Source organism: Phasianus colchicus, chromosome 3, assembly GCF_987193195.1.
Source record: "Phasianus colchicus chromosome 3, bPhaCol1.hap1.1, whole genome shotgun sequence".
NCBI lineage: Eukaryota > Metazoa > Chordata > Aves > Galliformes > Phasianidae > Phasianus > Phasianus colchicus.
In genome coordinates this window covers 32813304-32828447 of record NC_143438.1, presented here as the reverse complement: position 1 = coordinate 32828447, position 15144 = coordinate 32813304, and positions in this window count along the sequence as shown.

The window sequence follows — 15144 nt, the reverse complement described above, 5'->3', positions numbered from 1 at the left end:
ACATAGAAAATAGAAAATATTCCTAATGTATATTGCCTATTGCAGCTCTTCAATAAAAATTTTGATTGCCTTCATGTTTGATTACATCTGCGTTTATAAGACCAGTACTTTAGATACTACTAACGATGATATAATATTTTAACAAACAATTAACGAGATGTCATTATTAAACAGAAAACCATAGAATTTTGCTGTGTTTTACTGACTTGAACATTTTTATTCATGTGTTAAAATTAATAATTAATTAAAGTATTGGCTAAAAAGATGGGTTGAAATCCTGAATGAAGAAAAAAGAGAGAGAAAAAAGGTAAAAAAAAAATAATAATTGAAAGAGCCACCAGAGGTTTCTTTCAACTTCAGTCATTCTGGGATTCTGGGAATATTAGCAATTAATAAGGAAACTAGAACATAATTGTGCTACTTTATAAATGATGCGTTGCATCTTAAATACTGGTCTCTCAGCCTCCCTGAGCCAGACGCTAGGAAACTCAGAGAAAGCCAGTGTGGTAGATGAAAGGTGAGAAACAGCTTATTTCTTTTGAAGAACAACTAAAAGAAAGGAGTGGTCAGTCTGGAAAAGAGATGTCAGAGGTGGAATAAGGGAATAATACAAGTACATAAAATCCATGAGTGCTTCAAAGAAGACAAAAGTAGAATATTTGTTCGCTGTTTTTCTCAATACTCAGAAGTAGAGGACACCAAGTACAACTAGTAAGTTGAAAAAAAAAAGAACATGCTTTCCACACAACAGTGTTGCTTGTTCACTCAAGATGCTAGAGATGTTGGAAGTTCATGTAATTACAAGAGATGATTGAGCAAATATCATAGAATATAACTCCGTCAAGATCTCTATTTCAATAAATCATAAACCACAAATGACAAGACGTTGTAAAACATTCTGTGGCTATTATGATTCAATGATATTTTTACACATTTCTTCTGGCTTACTGGCCACTGCCAGATGATGTTAATCATTACCTGAGACAAGTACATTGATTATATTAAAATAAAACACTGATCCATAAAACTAAGCATTTCTTAAGCAACCAAACAGTCTGTGAGGAAAAAAAAAAAAAAAAAAAAGCATCTTTTCTGATGCTTTCACTGTAACTCAGATCAACAAATGACCATGTGATGGAAACTTTGTCTGATGTAAAGTCTTATTTCCTGGCAGAGGACTGTAACATCGAATTTGCTTATGCACATCCATCTGTTTTTTTGGCCCTAATATTTTTTATTCTTCTTAATGTTAAACTGCATGGGCTTGTAGTTTCACTGTCTTACAGTACCTACTATGCCAAGGAAACAAAAAGCTTCCTTCATGAGATGCCAGAATGATATGCAGCTAGCTTTTAATTGCTATGGGAGGCCTTTGAAGAGGAGAAGAGAAGGCTCCAGAGTTTCTGACCAAAAAAAAAAAATTACCTTCCAACAGTCCAGGACTAAAATCTACACTGATAGGAAAGTAAAGCTACCCTCCCTTGAATCCTGAATAATCTAGGTTTTGAATTAATTAGATCTTTCCAAAGCTTAACCATAAGTAGGAGTTGTCATCTTTTTTTCCTTTCTTGTCCATTCCCTGCTCTGTGTGTATATGTGTCCTTCTTAAGTCTTGGTAAATCTCTCTGATTACGAATAGGTTTAATATATAAGAATTAAACTTTTAAGATCAAAAAGAAAAGACATTTCACTTTTACCAACAAGAATTTTTACTAACAGGCATTCATTGAGTGAAACATAGGCTTCCTGGGTACAAAGAAATATTTAACTGAAAGTACGAAGGTTTGGTTTTTTTTTTTTTTTCCTTAATCAAATAATCTTCAAAAGGAAATATTTTATTTTTACATTTATTTCCACTTTAATCTCAATCCTTTCCTGTCTCTATTAAGGCCTTCTTGTGCAGAATAAAATCTTAAATGGTTGTTCTGTGCCAGAGTCTGGATCAATCTTTGTGCTTTATCTATATTTTTATATGGAAATTTCCCTTCTGACTGTCACTAATATCAGCAATTTTATTGGAGGATTTCATCAGGTTTCAGGGAAGGAACTGTAAAATGGGTGTAAAGTTTATGCAAGGTCTTCAGTAAGGGTCTAGATTTAATTTGGGTATAGAAAGTGAATGAATGAGATACTGATAGTCAACTTGATTTTTAGACTTCAGATATTTGGTGTCAAACTGAATAGCATTAAATTTGAACTAGGAAATTAAAACTAATAGCAGAAGAGTCTTCATCCATGCGAATAATAAGAGAATAGAAATGAAAGAGATGGTTCATGGAAAGAGTAATACTTTAGAGTGTAGGCAAACTAAGAGAAGGTATTCAAAATGGATGGCGAAGAATATAAAATCAGCTTTTTTTCAGGAGTGAGACAATCATTCATCTGGTTTCTGAGCACCCAATGAATGCTTACAAAGAAGATTACATAAATCATTTAAAATATACAATAAATTTGTTATCCAATATATTTCCAACACAATAGTGATAGAAGGTAGGAAATATGTAGAAGAAAAATTTGCTTCCTCTTGTAGGAAATATTTTCATTTTTCTGCATACTATTTTCTCCATTCCTTTTTCTGGAGACAGCTAGTCTCCAGAAAAAATAGAATCTTGCAGTATGTTTGTTCTGCAACCTACTGTTCACTAGAACTCCTAGCATATCACTAGCATAAATAATCATAATCACCTACTATTCCAAACAACCCCATTTTTATAATTCCATTGCTAAATTCACATAAATCTAACTTGAAAGCAGTTTGGTTTCCTACTTTCTTTATTTTAATAGCAAGCCTGTTCCAAGCCTTCACTCTTCTGATATCTATAGACCTAGTTCTAGCTTGGATATCTTTACACCTATTTTCTCTCCCACTGGAATCCAGTCACTGAAAGGACAGTAGCAGAGCAGTGGAAGAATGTCCCCTTTTTAAAAAAAAGCCACAGCACTAACACAAAATGATATGAAAAGTCTTTATTTCTAGAGTACAAGAGCCAGAAGAATGGCCCATTATTTCTATTTTCAGACTTCTCAGTATTTTGATCTTTCTAGGACATCTCCTGTGTACGTTTTGCAAATATTTCATTAAGAAGTCATCAAAGGCATTAATCTCAATGCTATTGAGAGAGCATGAAGAATTTTCCTCCATCCAGCATATTAGCAGTCCTTTCTCCTGCATCAGACTTCATATTTATCTAGCAAATCTTGTACTAATGTTTTCTATTTTATTTTATCTATTTTCACCTGCAACATCACACCCAGTGATTTACTGAAGATGCACATCTACCGTATTAGTAAATCATTATCTTCTAAAGAAAGGCGTCAGATAAGTCTGAAATGTGTATCTGGGTTTATTTCATCTCACAAGTAACTTCCTTTCTAGATGTTTTCCTCTCCCAGGTGTGTTTTCAAAACCTGTACCCTACTGCATTCTGACTGAAGAGTTCCTAGTTACTCAAATCATCTGCCACTTCTCAAGCATGAATAGTTCATTTTCTCCAATCATACCATTCTTAAAAAATAATAAACAATTGCAATAAGACTTACTGTTTCCTAACCTTATGGTAAGAACCATATCATTAAATACACAGTAAAAAAAATTTAAAAATATATTTAAAAAAAAATTACTGTCAGATTTATTTACCTTACATTTCCTTTAGAAATATCAGCATACCACCAGTCTTCAGAGATACACTGTTTGAAGACATCCTTGATGTATCATTTGGGATGTTCAGATAATCTGATGTTTAGATCTAAGAGAGCTGGGCAGGCCCATAGGTCTTGTTAGGTAAGCCATGGTTTGAAACCTTAGATCAGGAAGCCAGCAAACAGATTGTGAAACATCTGGATGGTTTTTTTTCTCATTTTCAACAGACTGATATAATATAAGATATAATGGGATATGTAGCCATTCCACTAACATAAGTTATAAATGCTTGAGTTTTCTAAAAGTAATTTTTTCATATTTTTCATTTTCTCTTTCACTAGAATGATCAACTTTTCTATTTTTTTTTCTCTGAAAAAAAATAAAAGTAGAAGGAAATGGAAATACTACAATTACTTTGCTACTGAAATACTTCAGAAAGCTTTAAAACATTCTAGCTTTACTTTAGACAAAAAGCTTGAGTACTCTGTAATTTACATAAATGGCTTTCCTATCACTAATGAAAATTTGCATTCTTAGTTGAGATTTTTTTGTTGATGATGAATACATTGATTTTCCATGATTCTCTACACTCTCGGTGAAGTGTAATTCAAATTAGAATATTTTACTTAAATGCAATATAATTTCAGTTACCTGAACAATTGTACTTTTAATACATATATTTAATAGAAATCTTAAAATTTTATACCTAGTATTTCCACTGCATTTTTGATGTATGTTTTTGTGATAAAATGTCTGTGTTAGTATAAGCACAACAACTGTGTTCTTGCTATACAGCAGTGAATCAAAGTATGAGTGATAAACCTTCCCTACACCCCCAGACTGAGTGGGATTTAAATGCAAGGGACGCTATCCTACAGATAGTCTTATAGGAAGAAATAGAATTTGATGATTCTTTGCAGCTATTGCTTATGCACTGTAACTACAGCAAGTGCATTTTACCAGCTTGCTTTTTATGCACTAATGAACAACTTATTTTGTGTTCTTTTGTTCTCTCAGTGCTAGAAGCATAAACTAAAAGTATGTAATGTTTAAGGGATGTTACCGTATCCTTTTTTTAAAAGAGTGTGCATATGTGAACAATTCAATACAAGCAAATCACTCAGTCCTTTCTCTTTCAGATTTTTTCCTTACATTATAACTCAATGACCTACAGAACAAAAAAAATGCTGTGGCATCTAGTGACTGTTCAAAATTTGGATTATACAGGACATCATCTTGAGAAAATTTCCCATCACAGAAGCCAGTGAGGCTAGGATAGTTTAATTGAGCTAAGGATCTGTCTATTAGTCGTATTCTGAGCAACAGACCCTATTCCACTAGATGGCTTTTATAAACAGGAGCATAGCCTGAATAAATCATTACAAGCATGATTTCTTCAGGAGACAATGCAGAACAATTTGAAGTGGAGACAGAAATACACATAAATTGTAATGAATTTTCTCATCCTCCAAAGGAGGGTTTTTGAGAACTAAATACAGCTCTGAAGTCTCACATTTTAAAATGTTATTTCCTCTTGAATAATAAAGTGAGAAATAAAAAAAAAAAAAAAAAAAAAAAAAAAAAAGAAATGCATTACTAGCAGAGTAAAATATGTATTCAAATGTTTATTTTAGTACACTTCATGTATATATGTAGGTTGCTCTGAAAGTAATGCCTCCTTTTGGAAACTACAACACATACAAAGAGCAGAACAACACTACTTGATAGAGCAAATCCTCTGCTACGAAAGACTATTTTTCAACCCAGTCACCACCATTAAATATGCATTTTCATCAGCAATGAACAAGAGCCTGCATGTTGTCCTCATAAAAATCTGCACCAGTTGAGGTGGCCCACTGTCACTGTCACCACTGTTAAAACACAGCACCCACTGCCTCACTGTGCTCACAACCGCTGTTTGGTCTCCATCGAAGATCAGCAACTGTCAGTGAATGTCAATAGATGAAGTTTTTTCTCCAGAGAGGGACTCAGTGACACACCTTTGCTTCATCCACACTTCCATGTCACAGGTCATGTTATCGGACTGCTCCTCCGCTGCCATTTTTCACGTGACATCAAAATATAATGGAATACTAGGGGGAAGGTTCAACCTCTACTGCCACACCACCACCATCTGCCTCTGACATTTTGGGCCAACGTAATAAAATAGAAGGCATGGCTCTCAGAACAGCTCTCACATTTGTCACTGCCTTCTATGGGAAAGAAACAGACAAAAAAAAAGTCATCTTTTTAAAAACAAAAGAGAGTAAGCATATAAAGGAAGATGGAACTGACTTTCACAGACTTTCCCATATTAAATTATTCTTCAGACGAATGCATGAGAGCACTCACTCCTTGTAATACCTAGATTTCATTTGTTTTGTAAACAGAATTACTTTCAGGACAGACCTCATAATAGCATAAATGAGCTAAATGAGGTATGAGAGATAATCATTTTACCCTCAGTAAGAAAAATTCCATGTAAAATATTGATAACATTTTACTACAATACATGGGAGCCTCCTCACTCCATTTCTTATTTGATTTATAAGTAACTGACTCATGGTTATCAGACACACCGTCTTCTCACCAGTCATTCCCTGTGAAGGTGGTCTCTTATGATCTCTTTCATATGTCCTAACTATTTCAAGGTCTTTTCCGTCCCAATGCCTGGTATGATCAAAGTACATATGTTTCTGCTGTATTCCCATCTTTGTAGCATATAATTTCTCTTTGATATAGAAAATATGTAGGTCCTCACCAACACCATTTTTAAAAGCCCCTACAGCCTCATACAGGCAGCATGTATTTTTCATGATTTTATACCCAGGAGAACAGGCTAATAATTATACTTTGCACTAAACTTTCATACATTCTTAGAAAGAATCTTTTCATTGCCTTCTGTGAATGAATGAATGTTTTAGTGAAAAAGCCAAATTTTATTTCCTTTTGAATATCTCTGTTTTTTTAATATACTGAATTTCAATTAATCTGCTACTTCTGCAGTATATTCACTGTGTGCAGAACTGCTTTGGTTCTACTGGTTGAGACAAGCTATATACAATTTAGATTTGCTCAATTTAGGGATGATCTCCTCTCCTCACCTGACTTAAACTACAGTGTTCAATGCATCACATTAAAAAACTACTGTGAAGGACTTGGAGTCAACAATATATCCAATATTACTTAAGGTATAGCTATTTGTTTCTTCTACTATTTTAATCCTCACAGGATCTTCCAGATTATGTCCTCCATTGAAAACTCCAACAGATAAGGATATGCTTTAACAAATTAAAATCTACTCACAATCTTCTTCTTTATTACAGTGTCAGTTGTTAAGGCAGGAAGTCTGTAAGATGCTTTGAAATGTGAGCTATCTACCAGCACCCTTCAAATACAAGTCCTCTGCTCAGTTAAAAACAAGTGGCTAGCCACTTCTGTGCCATTTCAAGTATATTTTGCTTGCATTTGCATTGTTCCTCTCTAGTACAGTACTACACTTCTTCCAGAAACCGTATTCCCCTTCATTTCCCAGAGCATATGTCTCTGCTCCACCTCATCCTTTCTTTCTCCTGATCTTTGATGCAAGTTGCTCTGATGAACATCTGGATTAACACAATGATGCCACCATCAGAATTTACTGTGAAGAAATATGGAAGGAAAAAAAAAAAAAGAGAGATATTTGTTACCTCAGGAGATTCTTTAATGCTTCATTGTAGGAAAAAAAAAAAAAAAAAAAAGACTAAGGCTATTGTTATCATGTCTTGCTCTCCTAAGAAATTACAGTCAGAATGTTTTAACATAAACAAACTCTCATTTATTTTTTATTTTGGTGGAGGTGTCAGGTAAACTAGCACAAAAAGAAGTTGATAAGAAGTTCAAGAAGTTGATAATTGATAAATTTGTGCATGTAAAAAAAACAAGTAAACAGCCTTTCAGAGGGGTTAGGGACTTCCACCAACTCATCTACAAACTAGATCAGTCTTCATCAGCTCTTCCACACACACAAGATTTCTGTGGAATTCAATGAGAACTGTAACATTCTGAAATTATGAAAAACAAGTGTGATGAAAAAACTGTATTTCTTAAATAATCCTTAGACTGGGACCAGCATTTATTCAGAGATTACGGTCTATAAGGGCATGTGGGTAGTTTCTAGGCTGGAATAGGAAGTTGATATACTTAGACACATCTATTCAGATGTATTTGAGATCCCAAATCAATCAATCATGAAATAAAACAGTCCCATTTCTTCTACTATTCATGAATACAATATCCCAAAGGGTTTTATTAATATATATATGTATATATAAATTTATAAAACAAGGTAGCTCTGAAAATAGAGGTGATTCTAGGAGAGTCAGAACCTTGTCAAGAAGACTAGACAATGACTATATATGTTTGTAGAAGAAATGTCCAGTCCATGACACACAGTTCCCTTTTTCTATAGTTTAGTAACTAGCAGTAGTTTTCAACACAGCACAACACCCCCTCCCTCCTGCATGAAAACCTTTCCAACCTTTCCATGACCAATCTGCCTGAGATTTGTCTGTAGCCACAGGGTGCCCTTTTCATGGCTTCCTCCTCACCTAATCCACTCTGTGCAGTCACCTCAATTCCCACATCTCTTTTTCCTTACCCACCCAGTCAAGTATCCTGAAACATCTCCCAGCTGCACCCAAGATTTTGTCATTTCTCCTTTTCTGTGCCGCACAGAATAATAGTGCCAACACAGACATCTAACAAGCCTTTCTGCTGTCTGTCACACTAGGATACGGCCAGACATATGCCACTTCCCAAATATAGTCAACTTCATTCTGAGAGCTGAATGAAAACTGACACCTGAGTGCATTAGAAGGACAAATTTCTCCTTGGTGCATCTGCCCTGGAACCCTAATATCTAAGTAAAATGGGACACAAGGGGTCTTTTCAGCAAGCTAGTTAGTGCAGTTAGTTCTGGTTATAGGCTTGTTCTGTGGAAGACAGACAAATCTAACCCCCAAGTTACATGGAATAAGTCTCTCTGCAACAAATGTGTTTTTCTCTTGAGCCCATCTTCTTAAATGTTTTACCACAGGAGGGAGTGATTTAACATTTTCTATTGAAGTTTCTATTAAATTATATGGTTTTTAGAGTAATTTCTATGGAAACCTATTAATCTCTATAGTAGGTTGTTATCCTTGTTAAGTTCTATATGATGCCTTTTCTCATAAGGATAGTGTTGTAGCTGGAGGAAAAAATCTTCAGCTGTACCGTGAAAGGTAGAAAAAGGCAAAGATTTCAAAACTCGGGGATAACAGAAATAAGAGCACGAAAAAGGACTATATTTAGTATTTATTTTATTATTAAGGGAGTCATTTTTTTCCAAAGCTTGGGTTCTTACTGTACTACAGAAGATGACAGGGACCAAACCATTTTTTAAAATTAATTTTTAATAATGTGTAATAATCTGAGTGGCAGTGGTCTGTGTGTGGAATTAGAATTCCTCTGATAGAAAAAGAAATATTTGTGCAGAGTTTTATGAGCAAAGTTGACCTGAGGCTTCCTGAGGCTGATTGAGAAATTGCAGACAACGAAGATCCTTAACCCCTTCCCAGCTCCATTTTCAATCTACTAAAGAATAAAGTCTCTGTGGTTTAATATACAAAGAAACTGACAAAGACCTGAAAAGAGCAATAAACTTGTATATGATTACAAGAAGCTCATACTTCTTTTAAATTTGACTTAAGGACCAAACTCGCTTCTCAGCTCAGTAAGGCATGAACCTTCAGTTTAACATTTCATAGCTTTATTTAATAGAGCGTTACACTTCAAAGAAAATGTTTGGAGGTCAGCTTTCTACAGTCTAGAAATTTGCTATTGATTTCCTTTTCTTCAGTTAAGAGAGAAGAAGCGACAGTCAGAAAATCACAACACTTGATACAGGCTCAAAGTGTCCAAAAAGCAGGAGAATTCTGAACTGAAAGCAGGGAGGGGGAATCCCTGAACTGAATGTGCCTAATCCTTACAATAAGCATGGAGTTAGCTGTCCTAATTCTTTCTCGAAAAGCCTGAAACATGGGTGTTAGCAGGGGTTAAGGAGAATATTTATGAGACCTAAAGATAAAGACCCTGCTAATGTTACTGCCTGTTGCCACACATTTCCATTAACCTGCAACAACCTACCAGTGGGCCAGCTCTGTGGGTGTTAATCTCCGTAAACTTTTTCATCCAGTCAAACATGTTTTGCTAGGGCATTGTGCTAACCTCAAAGCTTTCCCTGTTCCACCACCACTAGTGATAATTATATTTATTAATGATTTCCGGTTACTAAAGGATACTGAATCTGCAGCACAAAGAATGCATCTCTTAAAGTTGAAAGGGAAAGGCAGCCATCACTGTAAGGAAAACTCCAAGCCTGTATATGCTGAAGGATTTACAATAAATGTTGATACATTTATGAGAAACAGGGAAGTATGATCAGGAAGTCATTATCTAAATCAATGAATACATAGAATGTATAGAGAACTGTTTTACACAGAATGTCATTAGAGAAAAAATATTTCTACTGCAGAGTTTTGTAAAGTCAGTAAGGTTAACATAAAATGATTTTGTTTTTTAAAGCTTTATCTAAATGTTTGCTAAAAATTGAAAACATGGAACTTCATTAGGAAGGTGTAACTGGAAATGAACTCCACCTAGAATATGTTGTTGTGTATCAATTGTTTAAAGGCAACTATTACAATGTTCAGTTTCACATTCTGATTTTTAAATTTCTCTTCCATGATTTACATCCTTTTCTCAAGAACACCAAACATCTTTGGCAGTAGAGGATGTATGGCCTTTGTGCTGGAAAACTTACAATGCCACAGCAACATCTAACAAGTATTATCTAACAAATACTGTTCATCCTTGGTGCTTAACTGAACTGGTGTATTAACTTGGTGCTTAACTCTGCAGTAGCTGATTTAGTAATATGGAAAATGGAGAAGTGGCAGGAAGACTATGCTGTCGAGAGTGCTCTCTGGCTTTTCCTAGAAAGACTAATGCAGTTTTGGGAGCCCTTACTGAACTTCTGTTGGATCAGGATATTACCAGATATGTGACTTAAACAGAGTGTCAAAATAGTATTTTATAATATGTTAGCTACCATGTTTTAATTAGTATGTTTTAAAGCATTACTTAGCATCTGGTGGTGTTTGCTGGTGGCAGTCCAAACTCACTTGCAGTAGCCTTTATTCCATCCTCTAAGTATTAATACAGGATCAGGCACAACACATCTAGCAAGTCAAGGGAAAGGATTCTTGCCAATACAACTTCATGAGTCTTCTATGGTTGACTGTACAAATTTCTACAGTTCTACAGTGATAATGAGAATTTTTAGTTGTTTTAGAAACTGTTGTTGGCAGTCTCATTCATGCTTTAAAAAAAAAAAAAAGTGCCTATATTTAGAATAGATGATAATACTGTCTACTAAAGGAACCTGTCTTTTGTCATCTCAGATCCAAAATGGACAGCGTTCTCTTTATTTAAAGAAGCTAGGAAAAAAAAAAAAAAAAAAAAAAAAGCAGAGGAAGAAACATGATTTTGCTTGGGTGAAATGACAGTTTTTGAGCTGTTAATTACATATCCTTAAATATGTGTCTGCAACATTCAAAGACTTCCTGTTGTGGGCTGGTGTTCTACCATTGCACTAGATTCATTTAAATAAAATACGCAATTAAAAGCTGGAAATCCCACCTCCATTTAACCTCTAGCCAGGTGTTCCTGTTGCCTCCTCTTTGCATACATTAGCCGGGGGGGTGACGCAGGTGGAGGATATGATCAAGCTTACCATGGGCATGCACACATGCTAGTGCTGACACAAGAGAAGCAGCAAAAAAGCGTGGTGAGACAAAGCAGTGGGTAGACCAGAATTACCTAGTTTGAGAGTAGACCATACTTTTGTTAGCTTAAAGCAGTTGTGAATCCTCAGGCTTTACAGGAATGAAAATTATTTATTTGATGACAAGAACTACACTTTATTTACATCAAGAATAAAGATCAAATATTTCAACTTAACAATAGTTTTAATAAATGAAAAACATAGCATTACAGTAAAATCTCTAATAAAAGGAAAAGTGATTAATATTCATTCAGAAAGGTGAAAGAAAATTAAAAGGCAGGGTGAATGTTTACTCCTAAGTGAGCAGGGAGGACATTCTAAAGTCTGCATAAAGATACCTGTGTTAGCCAAAACAAAAATCACTGTTGCCATCTTTCTTGTTCACTTCTTTTATGTTGCTGTACTCATAGTCATGTAATTGCCCCTGTGAATATAAAGGAATGCTGGAAAAACATTTTTTAACTTGTTGGCAGAGCTCTCAGCAGGAGAAACAGGCAGTACTACCATTTCTTGCTCCTTCCTGGGAGAGAAAGGAGCCTAGTGGCACTCTGTGGCAAGTGGAGCAGCTTCATACTGTGCAGAGCAGAGTGCTCTGCAGAAGGCATTGCAGATTTGCAATTCCACAAAGGCAATAAGAAACAGCAGGGTTCCCTTCTCTCTTGTCTCTTTCCCAAAGATAGCTCTTTGTCTATTCCTTTTTCCACAGATATTCTTTTTCGGACATGCAATTTCTTGAGTCTCATGAAGGAAAGCTGTTCTCCTCCAGTGGAGTACTAGAGATTCCCTTACTTAAGTCTTTCTCATGTGACTGAAGGAGAAAGAGTCCAGAAACAGTATATGTAAGGAATGGAGGGGAAAGCACTCTAGTGGAACGTAGATAAAAAGACAGTGGGAAAATGAGAAGCATAAACTTAGGTGACCTGTGGTGGTTCCATAAATCTTGGTTGTGTTTTGCTCATAAAAAAAGAGCAAAGGATGGTAAGTCCAAAACCCATCATGTAGTGCAAAGCAATCTTATTATACTGAGGATAAGTATCAGACTGACTAGCTGTCTCTATCTCTACTGCTTATTATGTGCACATATGAATTTCAAACATCTTGAGTATTCAGACAACCTTATATAGGCTTCAGAATACCACCTTCCTTACATCAGCTTGCAGTTATTATACAAGGTTGGATTTTTCCTAGCAAGAAGGATGTAGTAGATGTAACTGGGAGGACATGGCAGCTAGTATCATTGGCAGGGTTTGTGAAACAGAGACATCTACTGGTTGAGCTTTGGGGGGAAATATTTTCATTTGCAACTTTGCAGTGCTGTGTTCTCCTCCTTTTCTTTGATCTGCATCATTAATCTGTTATGATAGGTTTGCCACTTAATCCATGGCCTCAGAAAATATACACACGTCAAAATGAGTTTTGCTATAAATTATTTAATGGTTTACAAAGCAACACTCAACACATGCCACCAATTGATTTTTAACTTCTGTATGCTTACAGTGTTTTTCAAAATCTTTAGTGATATTATTCATTTATCACAACATAGAATCACATAAAAGCTTGAGACAATAAAATAACATTCTAGAGACAATTCTGTAAAGCAGTGAAAGCAAAAATTCCCTATCTGGCCATTGAAACCTATAATTTTCAGCTTAGAACCACGAAAACTGAAGTTACACAGAAAAAGAATATATCTTGTTTACTTATTAAGACCTAAAGTGTTATACAAATAAAAAAGTCCACAGATGGTTATTTAAATACCCTTAAAAAAAAAAAAAAAAAAACAGTATTAACTTTTATCTTTACTGAGGAGATTCATTACCCTAGTGGCTGAGGAGTAAAGCAGTGGTAGGAGGAGCTTGGGAGGTCTAGAGGTTTGAGGACATGCAAGTACACTAGCAAAGTTAGAAAAAAAAAAACTTTGTTCATATTATCCATGTTTTATATGTCTGTAGAAACAGACATTCACATGAGAATAATTTTTTGAGGGTTTCCTGATATCAGTTTTCTCCAGTCAAGCTAGAAATATTACCAGACACGCTTTGCTAAGAAGTGTTTTTTAAACAAACAACTTTTCTCCATTTTTCTTCAGTTGAACTTAGCACACAAAAGAAAGAAAAATATTTTCAGAAGGAAAAAAAATTGCATGAGCCATCTTTCGAGTGAAAAACTAAAAAAAAAAAAAAAAAGCCAGACTGCTTCAGTGAGTTCAATTCAATAGAAAAAGTAACTACCTGATTCGAAAAGCTTGGAAGCTCATACAAAGTAAGCAGTTACCAAATGCCACCTCCCTTAAATCTGTGATTTCCACTAAGCCAGTGCTGCATACATTTGAGGCAGCAATACTCATCTGCGGCAATAAGGACCATGTAAAATGATTATAGAAGTAATAAGGCAGGTAAGTAGACAGATAGACAGACAGGTAGGTAGGCAGGTAGAATCCTTTCAGTTTTTGGATTACATTTAATTTCACAGCCTCTTAATACACGATGTCCTCTTGGGAAAAAAAAAAAAAAAAAAAAAAAAAAAAAAAGTTTCTGTTAAAATACAGCACTACTTCAGTAAATTTTATTTATTCTCCATATCAAAGTGCCTGCTAAAAAAATTTCTCAGATGACTGAAATATGATTTGAAGCCTTATGTGTGAAGAGGTTCTTTGTAAAATTTTATTCTCTCTGTAGTAATTCTACTGTTAAAAGACCAGCTATGGCTCACCTCTCAAAATATATGTTGTATCATGACTGATATCACTCTTCGGGGTTAAGCTAGGGCAGAAGGAACTGGTTCAGGTCTAATTGTTGAAATGTATGCTTAGTTCAAGTTAAACAATAGTTCCATTGGAAAAAAAAAAAAATCAGTACAGAGGTGCTGAGTTGTGAAAAGAGTGTTGTTTTGGGCCCAGTCGCCTGAATAGACTTGTTAAAGCCCATAGCTGATGTATGCTAAGCAGAGCCAAGCAGTATGTGGAGAGAAAGGGAGGGCAGGCCAGTTGAGCGGGCACATCACTCTCTGAGCCAGGGCACACACTTTGATGGCTCCTTTGGAGGTATGAGTGAAAGCCAAACCTCTGTTCCCTCCTTTTTTTTTCATTTCTGCCATGCAAAGATAATCAGGTTTATGTAAAGTATGTGTGCTCTTTTGACAGTCCGCGATATCTCATTAATTCAATCACACCAAACACCATTGTTCCCAAAGTGTTTGAAATGCGGATAGGCATGGAGGCTTTCTTAATCCTGTCAATCAATGTTAACATTTTTCTTGCAGTTGCCATGGCCAGGGCCAGAGTTCATGAAAACACAGAATAAGAGCCAACAAAACAAGAATAAAGACTTATTTGAGATACTCTTTTTAAAGGACATCTACCATGCACAAAACATGGGAAGTAAATGTAGACAAGTTTGGACACTATGGCTCACTGAGAGGAAAAAGGGGGAAAAAGAATTTGAAAATCAAATAGGCCTATAAAAACTTGACCCAAGAGTCTCTGGGAAAAACCCGATGAATTGCTCCCTAGTAGAACAATGTTCTTTCTTTCGTGCGTTCTTCAGGAGGACAATGCCCAATATATTATAACACATGCCACTGATGTCTTTACACTGTTGTAAGCCAGCTCAGACCAACGGAATGCTGATCACGGACAACA